General features: G+C 51.6%; 1 long non-coding RNA gene across 1 annotated transcript; it reads left to right on the plus strand.

Annotated features, from left to right (window-relative positions):
* The first annotated feature begins 644 nt into the window (after positions 1 to 644).
* LOC129211223 (uncharacterized) lies at positions 645 to 27,423 on the plus strand. The gene is made up of 9 exons (XR_008578778.1): positions 645 to 3,022; positions 3,915 to 4,132; positions 7,310 to 7,364; positions 7,456 to 10,035; positions 16,486 to 16,969; positions 17,535 to 17,725; positions 21,821 to 22,026; positions 23,124 to 23,334; positions 25,683 to 27,423. It is a non-coding gene; the product is annotated as an uncharacterized LOC129211223 (long non-coding RNA).
* Positions 27,424 to 27,719: the final 296 nt, after the last annotated feature.

The following is a 27,719-nucleotide window of genomic DNA, read 5'->3' on the forward strand; positions in this document are numbered from 1 at the left end:
GTAGCACGCAGAAGGAGTAATGCCTGTGCCTGTGCCCCAGGCAGAGCCGGAGCATGGCCCTGTTCCGTACTGGAGCCTGTCAGAGTACAGGTCTTCATCACAGCCCTCAGTGGAGACGGGCAACAACGCAGGCACTTGTGGCTGCTTGCAGGCTCTTGGAGATGTGAAGGTATTGCCAGGTAAGAAATGGATCATGAGCAGTCAGTTAGGAGAGCTGCCCAACCGTCTTTGGGGCCAAAGTGGTACCAGCTTTCAGATCTCAGATGCGTCAATCTAGATGGGGATGAACAGCCACCGTGAACCCTTGTCCTGCACCAGAGATCACATCTACAAAGCAGCTCCTGCAGGGAGGTCCTGCGCTTGATCAGAACCTTCTCTTCTGAGTTGAGACCCAGCCTGGTACATTGATGGTCCCTCACTCTGCATGGAGAAATCCCCAAAGTTTGCTGTTGGTGGTTTGTTTTGTTTTTTTTTTTTTTCTTTTTTCTTTCAATTTCTGCATGCTTGCAACTCGTGCCAAAGACAAAAACCCCACAGTGATTCCCTGGTCATTATTTTCTTACTATATTGACTCCACTGGGCAGTTAGTCAACAACAGCGGGCATTGTTGGCGAAGCCAGGAACCTTCTGCAATGGAGGTTTCTTTCCTGGAGAAGGGACCTGAGTGTCCCACTTGGCCCCTGACCTGGAGAAGACCTGGCAGAGCAGATCTGCATGCCGTGGGTGTTTTGTGCTCCCATGAACTTCCCCAGCATGTGGTCAAGCCAATTCAATGACCGTTGTTCCTGGACATGGACTGGAAGACAGGCAGAGACATCTCTTGGGCTAGCTGGGGCCTTCAGCAGGGAGGAGGGCTGTAGCTCTCCCAAGTGCCTGTTTGTTCCTCAGCTTTCTTTTTCTCAAGGGCTTCAGGAAGCTGCAGAGGTTCAGAAGATGGGTTTTTCCCCTTTCTTGAAAGCGCAGCTAAAAATAGAGTATTGAAACCAAGCCCAGCCCATGAAGCAGAGTGTGTAGGTGTGATGCTAACCAACACCCGGGGCTGTGAAGTGTCCTGAGGGGCTGGCACCCACCTCGTATACATGTTCTCTCTTTCTCCTCATTCTTTCTTTGGCACTTTTTCAAAGAGCACATGAGATGATGAATCTAAAGTCATTTTGTTTGAAAATTGCCCTACGCATGTTGTCCCAGGTATAAGGAGAAGAGGACGAGGAGAGGAAAATTGTTTTCATTTGCAAAATCTGTCGGGACCCCTGAGCTGCTACTGCTCTCTGCTTTTATTTCCTGGCTGAAGGTTTCTAGAGGTGGCTGGTAGAAAATGGTGATTGCAGATACTGCTTTGTGGTGGCAGACCAGGATGTCTCTGAGGTTTTGCCCTTGGCAGATGCAAATAGGCCAGCAAAAAACATGCAATGCACAGGGGTGAGTTCTTGGACAGCCCTGGATGGCAAAGGGGGAAGGTTTAATGGAAGGGAGCTCCTCCTAGTGTCATGAAACTGTGGAACCTCAGCTCAAGACCTGAAAGGAAGGCTGCCATGGCAGTTGACTCATTAATTACAGGTTCTTCAAAGCTGCACAGTGTGGACATGCCAGCCCCACAGTGCACCCCTCACTCACACCCTCCCAGCCTGTGTGTGGGTAGGTCTTGTGGGTGTGATGGGGAGACATAGGTCTCCCCTGAAGATGTGGGATTTGTAGGGCCTTTGCGTAGTGAGAAAAGTCATAAAATACATGCGTGACGCTACCATAGTCCCCCCAGAAGACCCATGCCTCCACCCTGCCATAGTAAAGGGGCTTGGGGCAGAGCAGGCATTTAGATGTTAATCCTTACACAGCCTGAGGGCTGCAGCCACCATGGATGAAGGGCTGTGGTGGAGAAACATGGGCTTAGTGTCATCTGTAACGCAGTGCAGATTGGTGTTTGGTACAAAGAGAATTTGCCATTGTTGGGTTTGGTGAATTGCTTGGTGATACCGTGACCTTGGAGCTGCTCATATCATCCCTTTGCATCGCCAGGAGGGGCTGTTTGCAGCCTTGGGGAGGGAGAGTTACCCTGTAATGCAAGAAAGCCCGGGGTTTGATGCATAAAGGTGGCACAGGTGGGACAGTGCATGTCCAAGATGAGTTTTATGAGCTGCGTTGGTCTGCAATAGCCTACGCAGGGAAGGCTGCAAAAATCCACGTGGGAACAAAATGGGCTGTACTTCCAGTGGCAACTTCTCAGAGATGGGCTTTCGGGGAGAGTCCAACTGGTGCTGCCCGACACCAGTGAAAGACCTAGACCCCGCATTAGCCTCCCCTCCCACCATCCACCACCCCTGCCGCCGTAAACACATGGCTGGAGGCGGTTTATTCCCTGTCAGCCCTTTCCTGCTTATCTGGAGCCAGTGGCAAGAGCAGGAGCCGCTCTCGCAGAGTGACCCTGCAAATCCTCGGATGAATGCCCGGACCAAGCGTCATTTCCCAGGGGGATCGGGGTGGATTGGCTAATTAATCACAGCTTGTCTGGGGGAGGATGAGGAAGTCTGAATAAAGGTGTTAACGGCTCTTAAAGGCTTTCCTGGTTTGCAGAGGGTTCTGCCTCAAACAGATTATCTGGAAATATTAGCTGGAGTGGGAAAGGGTTTTTTCCCTTCTCTGTGCTCTTTGCAGTCACCCTAAATCTGCTTGAGCTGTGGAGACAGGTTTTATTGGGGGGGGAGAGGTGTTGGCTGTCAGTGGGTCAGCAATTAATTGGTTTATTCCTTTCTCACGGTTATTTTCTAACCAACATCTGCTAAAACCCCGGTGCCCACTTTGTCCCAGCTCAGCAAACAAGAACCACAGGGATTTGTGTTGGGGGGGACCCCAGGCCACAAGGTTGGCTTTGCAGGGGCTGTCGGGAGGTCCTTTGTCCCCTGCCAAGCCTCTTTCCTTGTTGTCTCGTCTTAGGAGGTGGATGTGATTAGCGTTTTCTGCCATGAGATGTCAGCTGAGCGATGAGAACTGTGTGCCAAGAGGAGGACAGAGCTGCCACGGATGGATGGTAAGTGAAAGCAGAGATGTGCCCCCTTTGCTCCGTTAGTTCAGACAAATGCTCTTGCTCAGCTCGGCGTTACCTTCTCTCCTGGCAGAAGTGGCCTTCAGCCACGTGTTTCTGGATGAGGGTGTGCTCTCCTCTATCTTCTGCTGCCATCTGGGAAACCATTTCTCATGAAACCAGCTTTATTGGAGCAACATTCCCATTTCCTTGCAGCTTCGTCGTGATTCTAGCGCCTTTGCGAGTCATAGAAACGGAGGGTATCGTCAAACCAGAAACCTTGTGCCCTACCAGCTCCAGCTCAGCCCAGTTTCTGCCCGCGAGCTCTGCTGCTATAAATGAGCTGAAGTCAGTGGTGGGGCTGCTCTGGCACAGCTGTGTCAGGCAGCAGGGCCTTGCTGGGAACATCTCAGATGGCTCTCTTACGGTAATTGCCCTGATAGTGCATCTTGAGCTGGGAAATCACCTTTTGGACCAGAGCAGGAACAGAGAAAGAACATGGCTTTGGCCTGAAGGATTTTGATACTTGTAGCTTGACATCATTTTGGCTTGAAGTGAAAAGCAAGCATTTCCAGTCCTAGAAAGGTGGTGGAGCAGGACTGCTGGTGCAGGGAAGTCCCCTCTCTGCTATACCTGCCTGGCCTCCCCAAAGCCTGTGGGGTGAGCAGGAAACCCCCTCCATGGAGACATTCATTTGAAATCGCATCGTCCGCGGGGAAAGCTCCCTGTTGCCGTGCTGCGACTTCTCTCCCAGCTCTTCCTAGCTCTTTAGTAGGAGTTAGGTGCTCTGAGTCCCCCGGGCTGCTTTCCTTGTGCTTGCACTGATTTCCAACTAATTTAGCCGCAAAGAAAGCATAATGAAAGCATCAGATTCACAGGTCTCTCTTTTCCTTCATAGAAGACCGTCCCTTTCAAACGCGAAGCGCAGCAAGCCCAAACCGGATCCCTGTACTCCGTGGGGATCGGCCTGCAGGGATGACGAGAGAAACGGAGTGAGTCTCCAGCCCTGTCCAGAGCTAAACTGCAAAACCACAAGCTTCACCAAAGCCCTTCGAGCCAGCCTGTCTCCCAGCAGAGTCTCTGTCCCTCTCAATTCAGGGCTGGAAATATTGACAGGTATGGAAAATCCATTACAAATAATTAAATAACCCTCCCTGCAGCGCTGCTGGTTCCGTAAGTGCTTCCCCAGCTGCTGGGAGACTGTGAGAGCACTCCCTGGAGCGAGCGGACGCAGGTGGTGCTGGCTTGTGGCTGGAAACAGCCCGACAGCGGAGGGGAGGCTGCACTTTCTGGTTGTCTGGACCCTTCCCCTCTGCGGTGGGACCTCTCGCCAAACCCTGCAGCCTCTCTGGGATTTCCAGATAGCCCAGTGTCCACCTTGGAGGAGCCCCACTGGAGGCCGAGGGTCTGGACTCGACAGTGGTGGCAGAGCGGGGAGATGCTCAGTTTCCTTGAGACAGAAACGTAATTTTGCATTTAATAAATAGTTTTTTCCTCCCGAAGGGTCCTTAAGCATTCACTAAGCTGCTAAGAGGCAGGAGGGGTCTGGCTGGCAAACCTGCGAGGCAGTGGTGGGATAGAGGGGAAGGGAGGGGATCAGGCACTGCCCAGGTCGGCACTGGTGACCAGCACGTTCACCTTGGGAAGGGAGAGATGTTGGCCAAGGGCTCTGGCAAAATGCTGTCATCAGATGCAACCTGCCATGGGCCTTTTTACTGTCTGTCCGCTGGCACCTGAAGCAGCCCATGTTGTTGAGTAGCTCCTACGTGCTCATACTGAACACGAGGGCTGTGCCCACAACTGCACCACATGATTTTTCTCCAAGGGTTCCTGGCGAGCGTGGAGCAGACAGGAACCAGGAGAGGGACAGACTGTTTTGGTGTTGGACTGTCATTACTGTGTTCAGTAAACCAGAAAGCAAAGGGTCAGTGTTTCTGATGTGCAGGCAAGCTCTAGCATGTCCCAGTGTCCCGTCCCTTCTTGAAGGATGTTTCTGTAACACATTTCTGGGGAAGGAAATCAGCTGTGTGGTCAGCAGGGTGGCATGAGGAGCTCGGAACTTGATAGTGCTGGATAAAGGTAGAGAGATGGTCCAGCAGGAGCAACTGCACAATGGGCTTGTTCCAGGCATCTCCTGCCTTATTCTTCCAGCACTCCCCATTTCCCTGCAGACTTGAATTCTGCAAAGCAAGTTGGATTGTAGCCACTGGGACCAAATAGATGTACCTGGTTAGTCTTGTGTTGGCCATTACAGGGACAGATCGGCGTAGTATCCGTGATGGAGAAGAGACTGACCACTCATTCTGGTCTTGAAGAGCCTCCTGTTAGAAGTGAAGGACCGGGGTTCACATTGCAGCTTATGTTTCACCAGTAACTTCCCCTGCTGTTGAAATTGCATTCTCTCTCTTAATCATATAAGGCTTATTTTCCCACACTGGAAAATGAATTCAGCGCCGCTGGCAAAGCTGGGGGCTGGGAAGTTTTAATTACTGTTTGTACAGTGTTTTGGGGCTCTGGAGTGAATGGTGCTGGAGGCCTGGGAAGGGTTATATTATATATTGGAAGATACTTATATTTTATTATACGTGTGAGCTCTGTGGTCCTGTCAGCAGCTCCTTCCTGATGCCTGGATGCAGTGAGGTTTCCTAACGCAAGTGCTGCAAATACCCCGCTCCTGTAGCCGCTCGCTGCTGCTGAGCATCACTGCACAGTAAGAGGGGGACGTATTAAAGTCCAGTGTCCCCTGCCAGCCAGAATAAACTCAACCAGTGCGTGCCTGTAAATACCCACCTGCTACGCAGAAGAGCCGTAAAGCTCTCCTCTTACAAGGCTTTTCCTAGAGCATCTCCCTTGGGCAGTGCAGTCACATCCTACATTAACCTTCCTGTCCCCCCACGCCCTTGCTCAGAACAACACCTCCTTGATTATAATCCATCGAATTCCTCTCTCCTTTACCTGGAAAGAATGGGATTTGGGGACAAGGAACAAATGTGAAGGCGTAAGTCTCTTTTCATGGGAAAGGAAATCTATCCAGCACCCTGCTGGGAACCCTGCTTTGCCTAAACCCCGGCATAATGCAGTAAGAAGTTAAGGCTCTTAGCAGGCGAACAGTGCAGGAGTCCTATTAAGCACGTCTCAGGTCTTTGCGGTCAAGTGTTCTGCGTTGCACCCGGTGCACCACGTTTTGCACAACGAGGCAATTGTGGCCCTGCTGCTCTGGCATCGGCATCCCGCGCTTGCCTGGTGCGGGCTGCAGGGAGGATGGGCTGTTCAACAGCCTCTTGCAGGTCCAGGCCAGTGCTTCAGAAAATGATTTTCTGGAGGGTAGGAGTCTCTAGGATTGTGTAGAGTAGAGGGCAAAGTCCTGGAGCTACTAGCTATTACATACATTAGCTACTGCTTAGCATGTGTGCCCCTATGTGTACAGCTGTGAAGTAATATGGTATCCAGGCTTGTGACACCAACCACATGAAAATCAGTGAGGGAATATGGTGACTTCAACCTAAAATATGATTTTTTTTTTTTTCCCATCACATTTGTGGTTTTGTGGCACACTTGGTTTTCTGACAGATGCTGCAGAAATATTCAGCTGCTTACGGCAAGGGACAAAACTGGAGTTACTTAAAATTTACCAAAGCTTTTAAAATGCAAAAGCCTTCCCAAAAGATGTGCTTTCCCTCTTTAGCCAGCTCTCACACCGGTGGTTACTCCTGAGCCGTGTTTTCCTGGGGTGGTGGGCAGCCCCTTGCTGCCTGTGCCGGGCACAGCAGGCAGGGGAGGATAGCCCAGGTAGGAGCCCCAGGGTGACAGCAAAGCCCGTGTGACAGCACGGCAGTTGCCACCTGATGGGTGACATTGCCAGCACTGCCTCCCCTGTGTCCCCTTCAGTCTGAGGTGGACAGAAGGTACAGAGAAGTTAGCTGAGCCTCTGTGACCTTGATGCTGCTCCTCAAGAGGGTTTCATCTGCTGCCAGGTACGTTAACAGCGTCTGCCACGTGGCTGCTGGGTTGACGTCTGTGGCTTTCTCGACGTGATTGGTTCCAGGTCCCGTGAGTTACCACAGCCACCTTACCGAAATCAGGTGAGGAACGTATCCACCGGCCCTTTCGGCAGCACCAGGGTGTGATGGGACCAGCGCAGCCCCACGCTGGGGAAGCGTGGAAAGGCATGGGGCTGCTAACAGCCCCACTCGTATCCCTCCAGCGCTTCCCCACAGGCGAGCAGATGTCAGAGGAACATACTGCGCAATGGGTTTATTCCGTCTGCACTAACTTCCGTTCTCTCTCTTTCAGGATATTCTCCGCAGCCCACCTGGCATCCGGTGGAGGCAAAGAAACAAATGCCCAGGTATTGTCTGCTTATACCACAAGTGCTCAGGAGCGTAAAAAGAGTGCTGAGACCACAGATTTCACCTTTTATTTAACTCCCCCCTTTTTAGGGCTGAGGCTGGAGCTGGCCCCACAAGGGAGAATCCAGCTCCAAGCACTCCAAGGAAGCAAACAGACCCTTTAAAGACATTTATTGCTGAAGAAAGCAGGGAGAGATTCAGCATGAAGCCACAAAACCAATTTTGAGGAAGAAATGCAGCTTGCCTCCTGTCCCCCGTCCCTGAGAACCGAAGGGGAGAGACCGTCCATCACTGCCCATCGCTTCGGGTCAGCATCCCGGGCAGCGGCAGCTCAACGGTCTCTTTGAGCGCAGTTCTGTTTAGGTTGGCTGCTGCTGATCCCAGCCCCTCTTCAGCACATGTGGATGCTTTTAACCCCTCGGAGGTGGGGAGTGCCAGCCCACTGCACGCTCCGCAGCTGACGAGGACACTGCCGCGATTCATTCATGTCCCTGCTCAGGGCACAGATTGTAAACACGGTAGGGAAGCCAGGCCACGTCCCAGCCCAGCTTGGCTGCCTGCCTCGAGGTCCCCATCGCCCAGAATTTGGAGCTCACCTCTTTTTCCATTACCTCCAAGCAGTAATAGCGAATGTTTCCATAACGTTTCCTAAAAATAAAAACGTCAACAGAAATAGCCGTTTAATAACACAAGTCTGTGCATCTCTGGGCTCTGAGCAATCTACAGGCTGGGAGGAGAAATGCTGAAATAGCTCAGGAGTTTGAAGATACTCTGAGAAGCTCTCTTACTGAACATGGACCAGCTCTCACCAGCATCACCTGGGGCAGGAGGGCTGTTCGAGGGCTGTTTTCCCTCCCTCCCTAGGCGAATAGCCAACCCCTCTCCAAAAACAGCCCATCCATCTGATACCCTGTTCGACAGAAAAGCCTGTATCAACAATGCGAGTTGTGTGACCGTGCTGAGATGCCAGTAGTGTGGCAGCACGTGGACTGGTTACCGTTCTGTCTCTTAAGCAGGGTGTTAATTTTCTGTTACGGCTTTCACAGGGGAAGAAATCAAAGGATATAGACGCCCTATACAGGGAAGGGCTTTGCTATGCAGGAATGCATCAACCTGGTACAGTTCATAATAGCCATAAATATCAGAGAGCTGCTTTTGATGAAAAACCGAGGAGCTGTCTTGACAGCAGCACTATGCAGCAGCACAGGAGAGAAATCAGAGAGCAAGTACTTTGTGCAGCCTTTTGGGGAATGGGTGGTTGAGCTGGGATGTAAAGATAACAAAATTAACTCCTACTTGCAGTTCAGGCAATGTTAAACCCCTGCAATTCAAGTTTTGGGGGAATGACCCTACTTGGCATCCTTGCTTGCCTTCCTCGAGCCCTAATCTGTCCCCATCAAAATCCCTGGCTGGATCCTTTATAGGAACCAGCGGTGGGGACAGGAGCTTCTCCCCACTCGCTGAGGATGGATGGTGGATGCTCTGGTGGTTAAAGCGCTAGTACAGGCTGCATTAACCCGTCTTCTGTGCCCGATCTGTAAGTTGGCAGGTCTGATGGGTGTGCTGCATGGTTAAAGCGACCAGTGCTCAGTACGGGAACAGGGCATCCGAGGACATCAGGAGGACAGTGAAAGCCTTGTCATACAGCCTAAAGTCTCACAGCAAGTGTCTATTAATAAGCCATGCCTACGCTTCCTCCAGGTGTTTACAGTGCGCTTTCTCCCTGTTAGCTTTGAAAACCACAGCTCCGTTTTGACATAGCAAGTCCTTTTCTTTTAGTGATGCATTCAGTACCGCAAGTGCGTTTGGCTGGGGAAGCGTGTTGGTAAAAACCAACCTCGTTTTGAAAAGCCAGCAGGATTTCCCTGTAAAAATGATCTCTGTCTCCAGATGAACAGTTTCAGCCTGTCCTCTGGGAGTCTCTCTGCTCTGGAGATGGTGGCTGGCTGGCTTTAATGCTGGCTGCAGATGGGTGCCACCAAACCCATGCAACATACAGTGGTGACAGCATCAGCCCAGTCGGCAAGGTCACCTCCCCCTGTGCGGGCTGTCCTGGGGAACGGGGGCAGGTGGGGATTCCTGGGTGCTTGGAAAGGGACCTTTGGAGGCTGCCAGCCTGCGGGGATCCCCCCAAAAACCCTGAAAAGTGGCTGGTTCCTTACCCTTGCCCAGGGAAGAGCCCCTTGTGCCATGCTGATGCTTTGGCAGAGTCGAAACTGGCATAGCTGCCAAACGGGGCCAGCTGACAACTGGATGAGCCCGGCTTGTGAGTCAGGTTGGGCTGGGAATGTAAGGAAAAAAAGCATTTTCAGCCCAGGGAAACAATGGGAAATGAACTGGAAACTGGGACCTCTGAGCTCCTCCACCCTTCCCCAAGGGGAGTGCTGGGGTGCAGAAGGCAGTTCCCAAAATCCAACATCTGTTGTAACTCAGCTGTACCCTCTGAGAAACGTCTTTTTGTCATTAGACGTGCAGCTACTGCTGGAGTGACTCCCTTCTCCTTAGCTGGAGCTGGAGACAAAGGAAAGAATTGTTGGTAATGAGCTATTTATGGAGAAATTCATCTTGATATTTGCATCACTAATACAAGGCAAGGCAGTGCCGTGACTCTCCTACCGTGGTTAAGGACGGCACTCGGAGGAGGTTGGGAGCCTCGAGGTCCCGCAATTGGTAAGAGCGTATTTCAGCGTTGCTTGTTTGCAAGAGAACAACCCAATTTGCATTGCTGGAAAAACAGCCTTGCAGAAAACCACAAGAACCCATTGTTCTGGTCAGGCCCTTGGATTTTGTCAGGATTTTTTGAATACTCCTTTGCAATTAAAATTCCCACTGGGTTGTCTTGCTGTTTGCAAGGTGGTTTGGGACTGGGAAGGTGCAGGTAAGCTGGCAAGTGGAATTGCCCCGAAGCATTGAACGATATTCAATTAGCCCACCTCGACTGCAGGAACATGGGTAGCTGGCAGCACATCACCCCTCCTGGTAAATTAAGATACCACACAGTGGCTTAGTCACACCAGAAGAGTAAACGGCTCACAACTTGCTGAGACAAATTCCTCCCGGTTTTAATTAGCCATGAGATGCTGGAGTGCCTAAAGCTCTCTCACTGCCCCTGCCCGTGTTTACACTCAGCGCACCAATCCAGTTTGGATTCAGGTCTCCGAATATTTGCAATTAGCAAATACTGCTCAGTTTTGCCACAGATTCGTATCCTCAGTTTTTTCCAAAACGAAGGGACAGATGCTCGGATCCCAGGACTTCAGCAGGAGAGCCAGAGCTGCTCATCCAGCTTCTCTGCTGTGCGCTGGCTCGGTGTGACCCCCAAAAAGAAGTGATAGGGAGGGGATTCTGGCACCCTGAGGGTGGAGCGGGGACCATGTAGCTGCTAATAGAAATGAAGGAGTCCTTAACGCTTAAGGCTTGGTCCTGCCTTTACTGTGTGTCCTTTATGCCACGACTTGTAAAACCGATTGCAGAACATGTGCGCCCGTGTATGGTGTTTGTTTTTGCTGGTGTGTCTGCGACAGGTAGAGCTGGCTCAGTGGGAGGCTGGTGTGATTTTGATCACCTGAATTGTCACCCCTGGGTGTCCCTGGACAAGCTGGGGTGCAGGAGTTGATCAGTCCTCGAGGGGGGCCCAAAGCCAGTGTAGGCTGGAGGGTGCCGGGCAGGGCTGGGGCTGGCTTGGTTTTGCTGTGACTTTGAGATGAGATGCTCTCGTCCTGGATGGCATGGGCAGATCTGTTTGGAAATGGAGCATCTCGACTGAACTTGTGATGTTTGAGGAGACTCTCGCCTTTGCACATCTCTTCCCCTCCCGTCATATTTCTCTTACTGATGTGATGTCAGCCAGGTAACTGAGGTGTTTTCAAATGAGCCTCCGTAATTCTGATGGTGGCATGAAGGTTCCCAGTCCAGCCAGCTCACACATGCCAGTGCTAAACTCAGCACTTCTTATCTGACAGGAAATGCGCTGAAAATCTTAAAAATAATCCGCATTTTAACGTTGGTCGTGTTAAACAGCTTTCAGGATGCAGTGACGCGTTTTGCTCGTTGCGAAGAGCGCTATCGGCAGTTTTTAAATAATTATGTTTAATTTGTACTAACAGAGCATACAAAATCCACGTCCCATAAACTGTGCTAAAGATAAATGTTGCTTTTATATAAAGACGTACAAGATTAATTTAAAGATCTGAGGTCTGCTGACCCTTCAGCTTGTTGCACAACCTTTCATATGTGTAGAAACGGATGCGAGAGGCAGTCTGGTTGGGTTTACCTGTTCATACTGGCGGCAGAGAGCTGCAGTTGCTCCGCGGGGACGGATGGGTTTGAACACGCACAGCACTAAGGCACGCGCTTCAAAACTTCCAACTCATAAATACTCATTCCGCGTTCCAGAGGCACTCGTCTAAACCTGACTGCAGTGAGCTGGATCCCAGATAAGGGCTGTGACACTCGCCTTCGTGTCGGTCGGTAACGACCGTGGCGTTGATTGCCAGAAGCGCTGGACAGCACGCAGCAGCCATGGCAGCGGCTGCGGAGCCCTTGCCGGTGGCAGCGCTGCCTTGGCACCAGCGAAACAGCCCTGGGATGGCAAGGGGACAGCTTGGCTCTGTAGCAGGGGAGGGGAAGAACCTGTTTGGCTCTAATGAATGATGCTGTTCTCCTCAAGCTAAAATGGAGCTTGAACTAATACTTTATTCCTCCCACCCAGGCTCAGAAAACAAGAGCCTTGGTCGCTGGGATGTTTTCCTTCGCCAAGCCTCTGCACGGCTCGGTTTCAGGAAAAAGTAAGCCCAGCCCCTGAGACATCTGTGTTGAGGACCTGATGCCTGGTAATGGTTGAGCACGTATATTTAAGCCAACACAAGCCAGTGAGGGGAGGGAGCAATCCCATGACACGGCCTCATGGGTTTCTATGTTACAGCAGCGTGAAGGAAAAGAGGGGCAGGAACAAGAGCGGGGGGGGACAAGGGGGTGACCCTGCTGGCAGGAGAGCAAAGGCCTGACCCTGCTAACGCAGTTCATCGTGGTGATCTGCTCTTTCGGATCCTCTGTCCAGCATGAGGTCCAGCGCCGTTGCGGGAGGTGCTGCCCGGCTCCCCTTGCGCAGCTGGGTGCTGCCGTGGCAGTCGGGCTTTGCCGCTCACGTTGTGTTCCACCTTGGAGAGGCCTTTGCTGTGCTTGGCGTTGGTTGGGATACTCAGGAGCTGAGAGGGTTTTCTCTCGTGCAGTTATCAGAGTGGCCGAAAGGCTCAAGTGCTGTAGTACCTGGCATTTTGTCTCCCATCCACCCTGGGCTGTAAGACCGATAAGCCAAAAAGGGAACAGAGGATTGCATTTACCCTTTCTCCCAGCATGGGTTAGGAGAGACAAAAGGATAAATCAGGAGACATTTCAGCACTTACCTCCTGTTTTTACAGAAATCACTATACATTACAAGTGCCTTTGCATATTTTATAGCACTTTAAAAAGCCAGTGTAGCTAATCTGGAAGTTGGCTTGTTCAGAGAAGCACAAAACATGTGCAGCCATAAAAATCCCTCATTTGATGCCAAGCTATTGCATTTTCTAGTGTCTGAAAGGCAATCACTATTATGCATCCAAAAAGTTCAGCTTGACTCCCCCCAGCTCCTCGTGGTCGGTGAGAATAAAAACACCAGCACAGCATCTTGAAAAGTTGTGCTGTGTTGTTGCCCTATGGTATCGATGTTTTGGTAGCAAAGGCAGCCTCCATCCAAGGGCTCGCCTTTAGAAGAGGAGCAGCGTGCTTTCGTGCAGTTGGGGGAAAAAAAAAAAAAAAGTAGTCCGATTGAAAAGGACAGAGATAAGGCAATGCCAAAAGGTTGGAGGAGTAATGGTCCTGGAGCAGTTAGCATCCCTCTAACAAGGAAATGTGGTTCATGGGGGCTTTGGGTTGCAAAAATGCTGTCCCAAGTCCCTGAGAGCTAGTGAGGGGTTGGGTATTCAGAGGGTTTCTCACCTCTTATTACTACAAAACACGTGGGAATTTGTTACCTTTGGAAAAGCTGCTTCTCTGCCTAGTTTGATTGAAGGTGCTCAGGAGGTTCAGCAGTTATCAGTGGTATCTATAAGACACGTGTATGTGCATGCACAAATACTCAGTGTGGCCACATAAACCCTCTTCCCGTAGGAAACCAGGCTGAAAATGTGGCCTCTCCAAGTGCTTGACTCAATGTTCAGTCTGTAAGGGCCGTTCCCATGTCCCCTTGCTCTCTTCACTTGGGCATTTGATGTATTTGCTTGTTGGAGGGAAGAAGGAGGATGACAAGCATTGGGGTTAATGGTAAGGCATGCTGGTTGTCTCCAAAGCTCTTGCTCTGCCCTGATTCAGGTGATGGCTGGGTCACCTTGGCCTCTCTTCTGCAGCAGAGAACAGCTTGACCAAGCCTTAGCATGCTGTCCTCTTCAAAAAAGGTCCCAGCTGTGGGAGGAAAGCCGTCTTCAAACAGGGAGGGGGGTCAGACGTGCCGGGTGTGCAGGTCCAGCCAAGGGGGCAGCTGTGAGCTGGCCCACATGGTGGTGGCAACCTGTTCAGCTGGTGCAGAGGACAGCCGGGATCCGGCAGTAGCAGTTGGTGCATTTCCTGACCATAACCTACTTAAGGGGAAGGCTGAAATCTGTTGCAGGGGAAAACAGCCAGGAGCATTGGGTGCTGGTGGAAGAAGGAGCGTGATTCAGCCACCTGAAGGCATCTCCCTGTAAGAGAATTACCTTCCCTATAAAGCAGCAGGTATTGCTCTTAAGTATTATCAAGCTTAAATCGGTTCCCTAGGTGACATCGCGGCGAGTGGATTTCCCAATTAAGCACATCCCGATTAAGTGGGATGTACTGTAATTACAGAGTGCTCAGCGCTAGGAGCAAATCAGATCCGTTTGCAGCAGAAGGGCCGGATCGAAGCTCTTCCCCAGCCTGGAGTGGGTTGTACCAAGGCATTTCTGTAAGCGTGAGGGTGGGCAGGCAGGAGATGGGATTTTGCAGCCACCCCTGCCGTGCCAGTCAGCACATTCCCTGCAGAAAGAACATGCTGGAGGAAGCCCTGATGCCACATCTTTAAACCCTCTGATATGGGAGCAAATTCCTTTTGAGGTTGCGCTCCCGTGTCTCCTGCTAGTCCACCATCCTCTGGGTGAAGCCTTTGCTCCTGCCAGAGAAAATACCTATTAGCAGAGGTGGTTGTGCAGATGCCCCGTAGGGAAACAGTGGCTCTTCCTAAGGAAGCAGAGGCTGTTGGATGGTGCTGCCATCCTCCAGGCAGACATTACAGCCCTTCAGAGCCAAATTCCCTTTGCACAGCCCGAGGGAGGTGGTTCTTGCTTCACAGCTCCCTCTCCCCATTCCTCTGGCTTTCTCTTTGAAGACATCCCACCTCCAGAACAAAGCTTCATAGTCCTAGAGTCAGACCAGGGCTATGTAAGCCTGTTCCTCTAATGCTTTGTGGTTCCCAGTTGCTGTTGGGACATTATAGGGAGAGAGGAAAAAGATGCTGCTTTGTTTGTTGTCTGTTAGTGAAGAAGAACCGAGTGTTTGCTGCCTTGGATGGGTCAGAGCATTTTGAGCTGGATGGGGATATGAAATCTGGAGACCTTCTGGCAATTAACTGGTCAAGGCAACACCAAAATGCTGGAGATGGGACATCAAGTGTAGATTCAGCATAAAGGGAGGTGATGTCTGTGTCAGGAGGGGTGTGTGGCACAGGAGCACGGCCACTTTGGAACTGGAGCAGGACTTTAGACCTGAACACGGACTCTCAGACCAGGGCAGCCTCCAGATTAGAGCCCACTTTACCACTTGCCAGGTTTACCCAGCTGCTGCAGGATCCTTATTATTGGCTGGGAGATGACCTAAGTGCGGTGCAGCGCACTTTCCCTCCAGGCTCCCAGTCCCCTAGGTCATGCTGGCTGGTGCACATCTTTGGTGGCTGTGGTGCTTCCAGGAGTCTTGTGCCTACAGGCAAGATGGCTAAAAAGCTCTTACACCCACCACACCCATGTTCTTCACTGGGGTTACAGGATGGGGGGCAGGAGCCCGTCTAGTTCCCAGAGGTGAGACTTTACATTTTGGGGTGATGTATTACGTGATCTTTAGCTGCAGAGAGAACGTCACAGAAGGATAGCAGGGTAACCATGTGTACGTGAATTGGCTCTGTCCCATGTGGATTGTCCCTGACCTCAGCGGCCAGTTGGCACTCCCGCTCGCTGGGCTGACCCCACAACAGCATGGAGGGAATGCTGCTGCTGGCCTGCACCACTGCAGCACCTCAAACCCCTTGCTGATGCCTCCTCGCCTCCCGCTGTGCCCATCCCTCTCCCACCCCAAGCAGGTTTCCTCCTCCTGCCAGCCAAGCTGCAGTATCCCCACGACACTCGTATCCAGTTCCGCATGCTGTCCAGCCAGAGGTGCGCAGCGTGTGTGTGTGTGTGCGTGCGTGCAGTGGCTGCGCTGCTCTTCTACCCTGAAGTCCTTGCTCTGCTGCTTCCATACTGCTGGTTTTGCAGTGCCACCCACTGGCAGAGGCTCCCCAGAAATCCTCTGCAGCTTTTCTCTGCCACAGGTGATGCTCCAAAGATGAAATACTAGAAGGATGGCTCTGATGGGTGTCATTCATAGAGCACATTGCATGGGTGCTGGCCTGGGACATCTGGAAATTTTCTGGCATCCTTTCCAGTGTATCTCGGTGTGTGCTGAGCCCACGCTGCAAGCTCGCTGGGTTGGCAGAGTCCCAGGTGTCAGCTCAGGCTGTGTTTAAGGCAACTTGCACTGGCTCACCCCAACGGGCCGTCCAGCCCCACGTCCTGCCTGCAGCGTGGCAGGGCAGGCAGCAGCAGCAAGGTGGTTTCCCATCCCTGCTTGCTGGATGTGCCAAATTGGTTTACGTAGGCTCTGCGTTCGTGTTTTCCCATTCAGGATAAAATACAAACCCCTGGCTGATCCCAAAACCCATGCTGTACGTAAAGAGCATGCATTCCAGTTGGGGATGTGCTCCTGGGGATGTAGGCTTGAGGACTTGTGTGGGAGAGGATGCTTTTGAGACCAGCCTGGTCACCCCAAATTTGCCTTGTCCCTTTCTGACCCCATTTATACTCTCGTCTCCATCCCTAGTTTAATGCCCGATGTGAGCCCAGTCGAGAAACAGGAGGAGACACAGCAAAGAGACAGAGCAACGCAGTTCTCGGGGTTTGTGCGTAGCGAGCTGCAGTGCGCAGGAGACTGCTTCCAGGCTGGCACCCAGTCGAGGCAGCCGAAATCAGCTCGCTGCCCGGACGCGATCGCCTTGTCGAAGCAGCAGCAGCACAGATAGACCGCCAGGAACTGTTTCCCCAGCCTCCTAATAGGCAGTGAGTGCTTGTTTAAAATAAAGCCTGACAAATGGCATGTTGGGGGCGTCAAGTCCTGGAGCACTGTCTTCCGAAAAGTATGAAAAGGCACCAGAGGGGAGCCTGGCACAGCCTCCCTGATGACAGTAATTAAAGGCTTCTGCACTCAGGGCTGGGAGCTGCTCCTCTTGCAAATTGGCCTTGATTGAAGAGGAAGAGAATGATTAGGCTGAAAGGGAGTGATGGGCGTGGCAGGCAAAAACACAGAGGTAAGTCTCAATTTGTCTTCTGATTTTTTTTTTCCCCTCTTCCTCTCTCCCTAAGGGTGTCCGTGCGGGTGGAGGGAACAGCACTCGGGCTCTGCACAGCCTGGCCTGGCTCTGCCTGAGCTGCTTGGGGGGGTGTTAGGCTGAAAAGGAGCAGCCCTGCTCCGGTCCTGCCCGCACAGCCCCAGAGCATCGCCCAGCATGTCGTGCAGCTGGCCCTCTTCCAGAAAGTTCTCCAGGCTGGATGGTTCCAGGATCACGCAGAGCTGGCAAAGGGATCAACCCCTCACCTGGACTAAACCCCTAGCTCCCTATAGGGGCTATACCCCCTATAAACCCCAGGGTTACAGCTCTTTCCCCTATTTTAATTATAAAGGGGACATTGATAGTTTGTTCGATCTAGGTTTTACCACATTATTTATTTTAAACCCCTGGTTTTGATGAAATTGTCTGAATGTATTTTACTTCAGTGGTAAGCCCTGCATCAACATGAATGGTTCCTGCAGGGTAGCTGATGGCATTACAGAAATACACTTCCTTCCCTTCCTAAAGCTTTATCCCTTCTCAGACCTATGAGCACCAAAGACATCCCGGCTGGGGTCCTCCGTGGAGCAGTTTGTCTTGAAGTACTTGGGGAAGTCACCGCGGCAGGATGCTACCTCCAAACCCAGCCAGCTGCTTCACAGGGCAGGGCCAAGGAACGGGTCCAAAACTCAACCGAGAGCCTCTGGCCCCCAAGTCCGGAGCAGTAACAGTCAGGTAAAGCAATTTAGCTTGAGTTATGGCAGGATGGAGCATCTCTTTTGTCCTGGTGTGAAGGGCAGCTAAATAAATGGTCTTTATTCAAGGAACTATAAAAACTCCAGCACAGAGTTTCTGAGCAGCCAGCCTCACTCAAGGAAGCTGCTGGCCCGGTCTGCAAATGGATCCCCTTGTCTGGGTCCAGTCCTGCAACCGCTCAACCCAGTGGCCAAACTCCCTGTGGGAAGACGAGGAAGCAGGCCTGGTGCCCTACATTTGGTGCTCATTAATATTTGGACGAGATAAGCGATGTGCTTAATCTAGTGCAGTAATTGTGTTTGTTATAGGGCAATAACTCTGCAGGGTTACCATGAAATTCGATGCGGCTTATGAAAAAGGCAGGCTGTTGCGGAGGCAGGGCTGCAAACCTCTGGCAGGAAAAAACCCTGTTGCGTCGGGGTGAAACCTGTGTTTGAATCGGGAGGGTGATATGATTGAAGAGGGACAGACAAAGATGCTTTACCTGCCGTCTCAGGCGAGGCGTGATGCCTGTTTGTCCCCGCATGCCATGCCGCAGCCCCTTCCCAGCAGCGGGGTGGGAGATGCTCTGCCTGGCCAGGCTCCGGCAGTGGTGCTCAGCCACCCTAAATCCTCCCTGGCTTTTCGGAAGGGAAGCTGCTTGCTGGAGGGAGCAAGATAAGTGAAAGAGGAAAAAAACCAAACAATTTGCTTCCAGCTCCTGCCAGCAGCGGAGGTGGTTACTATGTGAGCAAGGCTTGCAGCGCCAGTTAATTCAGCACGGTAGCGCCTGCGTACCCTGACCCCCGTGCGCTGCCGGCTTTGTGCTCTTGAGGTCAAGCTCGAAAACCTACTCGAAGCTTTGAGCTTTGCATCCAGCCTTAAATATCGTACTAAACTCTTGCAAAATGGCTCACACAGCCACGCTTGGCAGCGTTGCAGCCATGAGCAGGCCAGCTGCTAGAGGAGCAGCTAGGTGATGTTGCAGGGACAGCAGCACCCCAGGTCCATACAGCCCAGAGGGATCAAACTGGCATTCCGGGGTGGCACCATGTTCGAGCAGGGCTGGATGCTCCTCTGAGTCTGTGTGTGCTGCTCGTGGCGGTCACACCAGTTTGCCTGCAAACCTGCAGCACTTGAGGAGCAGGCTCACATCCCAGGCTAGTTTTTCCTTCAGAAGGTGGAAAAGAAGAGAGCATGTTTTATTCTCCAAACCAAAAGTGAAGCTGGATTCCCTTTCCTCCCTGAAGCACCCGGGTTCGGTCCTGACCCTGCTCTGCGTTACCAAGGGAGCAGCAGCATCTCGCTGCTCCCTCCCGTCATCCTCATTTAAACCACTCTGAATTTGGTCGCAGTCAGGCTGGCCGGTGGCTTCAGCCGATTGCGCTCCGGAACAGCACAATATAAATCTCCAGAAAAATTATTTTTCATTTCTATGTGCTCCTTAAATTCCTCACACCTGCCTGCAAGCCCTGTGCCGCGCTTGGCAGCAAGAGGTTCCCGGGGGCTCGCGGAATTGGGCCACGTAGGAGGGTAAGGGGGTCTTTAACCCCCCCGGTGCCAAAAGGCACCTTCATGGCCCTGCTGCTCGTCTCTCCCGGTTATAAACTGGTGTGACTTGACAGCAGATGCCAGAGGTTAGGAAAAGGCCTGGGATGTTGTTGCCATGGAAATCGCGGTGTCTGGAGTAGCAAGAACAAGAGCATCTCAAAAAGTAATGATCTGTCACATTGATTAAGGGGGAGTCAGAGGGATCGTCTTTGGGGAAAGCCTCCTGCTTCAAGTAATATGAATCCATATGCCACATCTCCCTGTTCGCCTCCCCCGAAGGGCTCTGTCAACAGGAAATAATCTGATTTGTTTTGACCGGGGGTTTCTCCAGGGAGTACCGACACGGTTCCTGCCCATCAGCTGCGCTGCACAGCTCCGCCATCCCAGGATGAAAGGCACCAAGTTGATGCAATATTCATTCACTTCCGCTTCTCTCCTTCATTCATTTCTTCATCCATTCATCTGCTTCATTCACATTTCCCCAGCACTTTAATGAGCAGTGCTTAGCCTCTGCAGTCCTGCAGAGCCTTCCCCCAGTACGCTCTTCGCTGCAGATGGCTGTCTTCAGGCTTATTTATTTTGCAGGGCAAAGCTCGGCACGGCTGGAGCAGGGTCGCGTTGCGCCCAGCTGGGCGCTTGGGTCTTTAAACCCCACACAAATCCCCCCAGGTTTTGCTATTCCGTCTTGATGATTTCTCTCTGCTGTGATTTCCGTCTCATCCGGCTCCCGTCCTCGTCACGAGCCCATCACAGCGCCAGCGCCGGTGCCCGTGCCCGTAGCAGCCCTCCCGGGGACACGGGGGGTGGCATGGCAGGAGGTGGCGGGTGGCATCGCTGGGGAAGCAGGAGGGAGCCGAGCGTGAAATGGGCATTGCTGGAGCGCTGGTGCCAGGAACTTACTGCTGAGCCAGAGCCACAAGAATAAACATCCTCAGGGCTGTGTCGCCGTCCGCCTGCCCCCGCCATGCCGGTGCCCTCTGTGGTGCTGGAGGAGCATGGAGAGATTTCTTTTTTTCTCTGCCCGGTGTCCCGCTCTCAGAGACCGATTCAGCAGGGGCGGGCGGGTGACGGCCCCCCGTGAGCTCCAGGCTCGGGCCAGGGGAGCAGAGCTGCGGGCCAGCAGTTGCAGGGCGAGGGGCCAGACCCCCGGCGTGAGCAGCCTGGGCAGCGAGGGGTCACAAGCCACGTGCGGGAGCAGAAGCAGGAGGCACACGCAAGCCCCTGGGTTTAGGGATTTTCCTCAGATGAGCATGGCTCATCCCTCCCATTGCCCAGTTTTGGGCACTCACTGGGGATAGATGGGGGGAACAAGCACGTCTGTATTTCGATGCCCTTTTTTAACCACCCCAGAGCAGGTTTGGGGTTGGTTTTTTCCCTCACCGATACGCAGACATTTCTCCTGAAGAAAATAAAATGTCTGGGTAGAAATCCAAGAAAGATTAAAAGGAGAAAACTAATTTTCCTGCCTATGATCTCACTAGCGGAAGACAATCCCTTCCTCCCCCAGCCCAAAGCCCGCTTTTGCTCTGCGTACGGGTGAGCTGTACTGTATCGCTCTCCAGATAGCTAAATGCATTTCTGAACCGAAGGAAGCAAACAGAAAACATCCCTTCTTTGTATAATGGAGAAAGCTGTCTCTTTTGTTCCCTGCTTTTTATCAAGTATCTGCTGCCATTATTGTTACTCACTGGGTTATTACCTCCGAGTGGCTACTTCCACCAGCATGAGCTGGTTTATTGTCTGCTCAGAGTAATTATGGATTGGGATAATTCCTGCCGTGCTGTTTCATTGTGGACAGATCCGCTGTGCTCCGTGGCCAAGGTAACTTGAGGTGATTTGTGCTGCTGAGTTACCCATCAAGTTAATTAGGAGTGGGTGGCTGATGCCCTGCCGTATGCTGGGACAGAAGGAGCAGCAGAGGCTGAAACCAGGCGTCTTTTCTGCGTGAGACACGCTCAAAGGAAAGTTTGTTCAGTGGAGCAGAGACTGGGGTTAGGTTTATTTCTAGGAGTAGATCATCTTTATTCACTGGTTGACAAAATGTTGGCCAACGTGTCCTCCCTCCGGGGGTGCGGGACACCGTTGCTCTGTGCATGTAGAGGACAGGAGCATCCCTGCAGGAGGACTTGCAGTCCCGGCAGAAGACGCTCACTGCCTTGTTCATTGCTCACATCTAGGAGGGCATTTGGTTCCTTGTCCCGTGCTGCAAAGATGAGGAGGAAAGTGTTCCTCAGTCCGTGTGGGAGTTCCCCTAAGGAACTGCCTCGCCTTGCTGGTTGGAGAGGGAAAATAAGATGAAAATGCTTCTCTGAAGTTTGAAATCGAGACCTTCTCCTGGGCCTCGCATATCTGCCGAGATCAGAGCCCCGGTGCTGTCACGCTGTCTCTTTGAACCGGGGGGAGTTCCACCCCAGGCAGGAATACACACCTGGCTTCACGGCAGAGGGCTCAGCCTGCAGGTTGCAAAACTACCTGGTTATTTTTATTCTTTTGATACTTGATCTACTATCAAAACAACTTCTTTCTTTCTCTTTTACTCCCTAGGAATCCCAAATAAACCCGCCACAGGCGATGACATTTTTTGGTGAGGCACTGCCAAACCCCACCGGTCGTCCGTGCACAAAAGGGGTCGGGTCATCCCTCGCACAGCCCTGCAACTGCAGCCTTGCTTGCTGCAGGGTTTCTGCTGAACACGGCCGGGTTTTGTCCTGCAAGAGGAGCTGCCTGGGTTTTGCAGTCCAGATACTCAGGTTAGTAAGAATGTTTTCTACATCCACGTGCCAATAAATAAATACAGAAGTATGACACGTTTAAGCACTTGCTAAGGCTGTGACAAACACGTTTTTCCCACAATTAGTAACCTGTGGATTAGGGAGCCATGATTTTTATTTATTTTTGATAGCACACAATGAGGGCAGATTAGCATAAAACTATAATGCTGTCACATGCTCTCAAAATCCTCCATCCAAGTTCAGCACAAGTAGCAATGAGCTTTTCTAAGGAGGCTTGATGATAAGAAGTCTTTTTTTCCTGCTGGCTCAGAAATGGTGACTAGCAGGGTTGAATTTCTGGGGTTGTTTGTATACATAAAACATTGCAAAACAGTATTATTTGGTTATTTACCCCGTTACTGAACTTGGCCCTCCATTCCCACAGAAATCTCCAGGTGTCTGGACTGCACCTGACACAGAGAAGTCCTGCTGGACCCGCTTATCGGAGCTCCTTTTGGGTTTGATATTAACTCATTTCCCAATATTTTCTTGTGCACAGCACGGCTTCATGTTTGCTTTGCTATTCAAACGTGGCCCGTTCTGAACGTTCAGATATCCCTTCTGCGAGAAAGTGATGGTTCAAACTGATCTGGATGGCCACAAAGACTTCACCCCTTTCCTACCGCAGGTTGGACCCTGGGAAATGTTGTCTGGGGGTACGTGAAGCCACCTCTCTCCTGCTCCTCTCTGCTCTGCCTCTGGTGCAGCCAAGGCCCTAAGGGTCTGGAAATCCATCCTAAAGTTTCAGAGCAATCTTCCTGTGTCCTCCCTTGTCGGGCCGCGTTCCCAGAGCAAAGGGAAACAGTGGTCGTTCAAGGAGCACGTTGCCCTCAGCATCATGGCGATTGCATTGGCAGACCTGGAGGACAACCCTGCCTTGCCTCCTGGGGAGGCAGACAGCAGGCAGGAACAGGCAACAACTCTTGAGTCACGATGCTGTCCCCGCTGCCCATCAGCTGCATAAGACAAGCTCTCCTTTCCTGCTCAAAAAATTGCCTGGATCAAAGTTTTGCAGCGACTCTTGCTGTCCCAGGGTGCACCAAGGTGTGAGTCATCCATGCTAATTTTCTCCATAGGTAACTGGGTGCCCGAGTGGATTGTTTGAGTCCAGGATGACTTGGGAGACACGTGGAAGCCAACGTCCACCTGCCATCTGTGTACAGGGTCCATGCGCTTCGAGGCAGTAACGTCTCAGGTCCAGACAGGCAGAGGCATCCTGGCAGGCTACTTGACATCTCCATCAGATGGCAAGATAGTGGAAGTCTCCAGAGACTCTTCCTACACGAGGTTGGTGTCTTACATCCCTTTTCCCTCGTATTTTTGGCCCTGCCTGCTCAGCTGCTTTCCCTTGGCCCCAGCTCCTGGAGCAGCCCCGGGGTTCGGTGCGCTGCGTGCAGGTACCTCCTGAGCGCCTCTCTGCAGTCATGGAAATAGTCCTACCAGGACCTGATGGCATTTGTAAATATTTGCATCTTGTGAGGAAATACCCTCTTTAAACGTAGGGTGTTATTAACTCCGTCGTCTTTGTGTTCCCCCATGTTCCTGAGCTCCGTTCACCAGCCCCAGCCCCTGAGACAGCTCTGCTGAAAGCAAATATGTCAGTCTTCACTGCACAGGGAATATTTTAAGGCTCTGAAAACAAAGTTTATTATAGCAAAGCTGCCAAAAGTGTAACCACTGCCATGCTAAAATATCCTCTGCCTCCTACATTTGTAACGTGGGAGTCTTTTATATCCTCTTTACTGCTGCTGAACCATACATTTGTCTTGGCAGCAGATGTATATAGACTGGGACCTATTTCAGTGTCATGCAAAAGAGCTCTTAGGTTAAAAGATATATTACAGCTTACTGGAAAGCTTGAAATTAACTGCATGATGATGCTGCATGAAGATAAAGAACCAGCAATTTTATTGAATTGCGATTTTATCCATATGGGCTGAAGGTTTGAACTGTGTTAACATCTCCAAAGGTCTGCATTTGTCAAATTAACTATTGAGTTTTGGGCAACTAGTTAGAGAGAGGGAAGAGAGACCTCGTTTAACTGTTTCCAGAAAAGCAATGCCTCCTCCTCCGCTGTATAGGAGTAACCCAAAAATAAGGCAGCCAAAACACAGCCCCTGCTCCAGCCATTGCTGGCCAGTGCGGGGGCTCCAGGCAGGGCATCGCTTCCTTGGCTCTCAGGTGCGGCGGCAGGAAAGGTTCGGTCGGTCCCTACGAAGCTCTGCTGTGGTTATTATTAATACCAAGCCCATAAATGTTAGTACTTCAGTGGCCAAATTCCTCTGCAGCGCTGACAGACCTCTTACAGCCCCCGGATTTAAGCAGCGGCACCGATGGTGTCCTCGGATGGCCCAGGATTTCCTCGTGTGTCTGGCAGTGGCGCGCAAAGAGTTAATGATGGGAAAGTACGTACAGGTTTAGGGGAAGGATTTTTTTTTTTTAATATATGTTTTTTGCTTCACATCTGAGCTCTTGGCAGAGCGTCCCCCGCCTCTAATCACACCTTATAACTGCAGTTTAAATCAAAACCCGCAAGGCTGGACCAGTTGGATCCAGTTTCTATTAAGCCATTTGATCTGCGACTGAGCAGACTTGCTGTCACCAAGCCAGTCCCCTGCCTGCGCCTCTACATAATGAGGCTCCCGCGGCAGCCCGCCGCTCCCCGCTCAGCGCGGGGGAATCCATGGAATACAGGGTCAGGATACGTCCCCTCTGCACCAGCCCTCTCCTCCTCTCACCCCCTCCCCAAGCAGCCGATGGTGAAGCACGGCCGGCGGCTGCACCGGCGCGGGGAGGAGGCTCTTGCCAGACTGTGGAGCACGGCTTAAAAAAAAAAAAATTTTTTTTAAAAAAAAGGATTTCCAAGTTAAAGCAAAATCCCCTTTTTGTTCCTCACTGTAATTTGTTCGAACATTAACCCCTTGAAGACGTTGGTCGGTGGTTTTGCTGTTAAGGGCACTACGCAGCCGTGAACGGGTATGCGGCTGCCGTTAATAGAAGATGAGATCTCATCCTCTCCGTGGTGCATCGCTTCTCCAACAGACCGTGGGTCAGAGCCACAGCTGATAAAATTGCCCGGGCCCCATATTGCTCTCTGCTGATATTAGTAAGGGCGATGGTCTCCTGATTTTATAGACTTTTAAAAAAAAAAAAAAAGTCACTTTTTATCCCTTAAATTAACGCACCCGCTGATGCACACATAAGCAGTAGGAAGGAGATGGTCTCAGACACAACCTCAGCCGCCTCTGTCCCGTCCATCGCTGCTCCCGGGACCCCCCGGGTGTGCAGGGCAGGAGGATGGAGGGAAGCGATGGCTCGGCGTCCAGGACTGCATCACCAGGCTTCTGCTTTAGCTCCTTTTTGCAGCCATTTTGAACAGTGAATAAAGCGGGGGAAATAGCATGCAGCCGTATAAATCCAAGCCAGTCTCCTAAGTCAGATGTATTTGAAAGTGGAATTGCAGCTGTGAGAGGGAAGGAGTGTATTCGCTAGCATTTCCTGCTTTTTTTAACTGATATTTTTAAAAGCACTGGTTTGGGTGGGAAGTTTGGGTGAAATTATTGAGGAGTTATTCTATTAATGGGATTATTTATTTTTTTCTTTCCCTTCATGTGTCACTGAACCGCACAAGACAGCCGCAGACTCCGAACTCTGAATCCCCATTCACAGACTCTGAGCTCCTGAGGTTCATTTTACCACTTCAATAATAGGGAAAATTATGCGAATTGGTGGCAGAAGCAAGTTATATGGTGAGCGGAGAGAAATACAGCTCCAGAGCCAGGTTATTGCTTCAGACAAGGCTGCAGCAGGCGACGGCGCCCGGCTCTCCCAGCAGAGATGGCTGCAGTGAAATAACCCAGGAGGTCCTGGTTAAAATTAATTGAGTTAATTAATTGAGCAGCTGTGGGATGGCTATTTTCCCTGCGTGCCCTGGCTCTTAGTCTTCCTCTCCAAGGGGAGAAAGTGTCGTTGAACCCATTTATTGGCAATGCTGGCTCTCTGAAGCAGAGGTTGTCACCCTCAGTGTCCCATCACCTCTGAGATGCTCACTGCAGGTGCCTGAGCCTCAGCTGGGACTCAGAACTTTTAGACCTTGTGGCAACGTTTTCTAGATGTAGAGAACTGCGAGAAGGAAATATTCCGGAGAGTTTCTATGTTAGTGTCCGCAGAGGGATGGCGTTGCCTCCCCTCCACCCGCTGAGAGCCCGGGATGGGGATGTGGTGCTGGGTGGCACCTGCGAGGGGCGGGTGGGCTGGGTGTGCGGTGTGCTTCAGACTCCTCAAAAATGATGTCAGCCCAGATCTTCACTTTCCTTTTGTTGTGTGCAGCAGGTCAAGTCCTGCTCTGGAACTCATTGGGTTGTGCGTAGCTGATAGAAATGCTGCTCCTGGCCCATGGAAGGGCTTTTGGGCTGGGGTATGGGGTTTTTTTTTCTTTTTTTTTTTGCAGCCAACCCATTCAGGAATGAATAAGCTTTTCTTTTCTTAGCCATCACTTTTTGCAGCATGTGTCAAGCTAACAATGGCTGGGTATTCCTCTGAGGCTGTAAAATAAGCTCATTCATCCTTTCTTTCTATTTGTTGTAAGCAGAACAAAACAAACAAACAAACAAAAAAAAAAACCAAAAGAAAAAAAAGAAAAAAAAGAAAAACCTACTGAGCTACTCTTTGCTTTCTGGATGGAGCCTGTGGTATGGCACCAGCCAAGCACTGCTCTGGGTCAAACACAAAGGTGATGTGCCATTTGTGTTCGCCCAGCTGCATGGATACAGAGTGAGGGAGAAGGCAGGAATGTCAGTGGGAGCCTCTCGCGGGCTCCTCCTCGCCAAGAGGAGCCTCCCTCCCGCCAGCTTTGCCGGAGCTCTCTAATTTCCAGCAGGATCACGTTAACCACGGACCATGCAGGAGCAGGGCTGGGGTTTCAGTCCATGGCCACCTTCCCGTTGAGTCAGGGCTGAATCACAACCCTGTGCCAAGCGCAATGGGCCACGGTGCTGCTGGAGATGCTGTTGGGGTGGTGGTGGTGGGAGCTCAACCTGCATCAGTGGTGGGGATGGATGGGGGATGCTGTCACTTGGCATGTGGCGGTGGCCTTGATGTTGCATGGCATTGAGATGCAGTAGAGGCTGGAGGGGGGGAGATAACAAAATGACATCTATGTCTTTGGAAAGAGAGACAGCAAACGAGTCGCCTGACTCCCTGGGAAAGGGCTTGGTGGAGGAGTTTGGGTTCTACCCCAAAACTCCCTGCCGGTGACAGGAGACTGATGAGGGAAGAATCTCAAGCTTGGCTGTGGGACAAGGATGGCAGCACTGCAAACACCTTTACCTGCCAGGAGCAAAATGCTAGAGGATGTATATCCAAGCATTTGGAACATCTCGGGGGATTTTCTGGGAAAAGCGTGGTTGAGTACACGGCCATCCTGGAGAGCCGCAGGAGCAGCAGTTGTGTATCTGCAGCTGTGGGTAGAGGTGGGGATGCCATGCCACGAGACCCGATCCAGTTACAGCCCAAATTTCAGAGCTTGTGAGCAGTCACTGAAATCCTGGTGTCTGGTCTTAGCTGAAACACAGACCTCACATAAAATTAGGTGAACTCGTGGGCATTCAGACTGAGGCACTTAATCAAGGGTGTCTTGTCACTTGTAAGGTGTCTCTGCTTGGCCACAAGCT

Source organism: Grus americana, chromosome 11 (assembly GCF_028858705.1).
Source record: "Grus americana isolate bGruAme1 chromosome 11, bGruAme1.mat, whole genome shotgun sequence".
In the NCBI taxonomy this organism is placed as follows: domain Eukaryota; kingdom Metazoa; phylum Chordata; class Aves; order Gruiformes; family Gruidae; genus Grus; species Grus americana.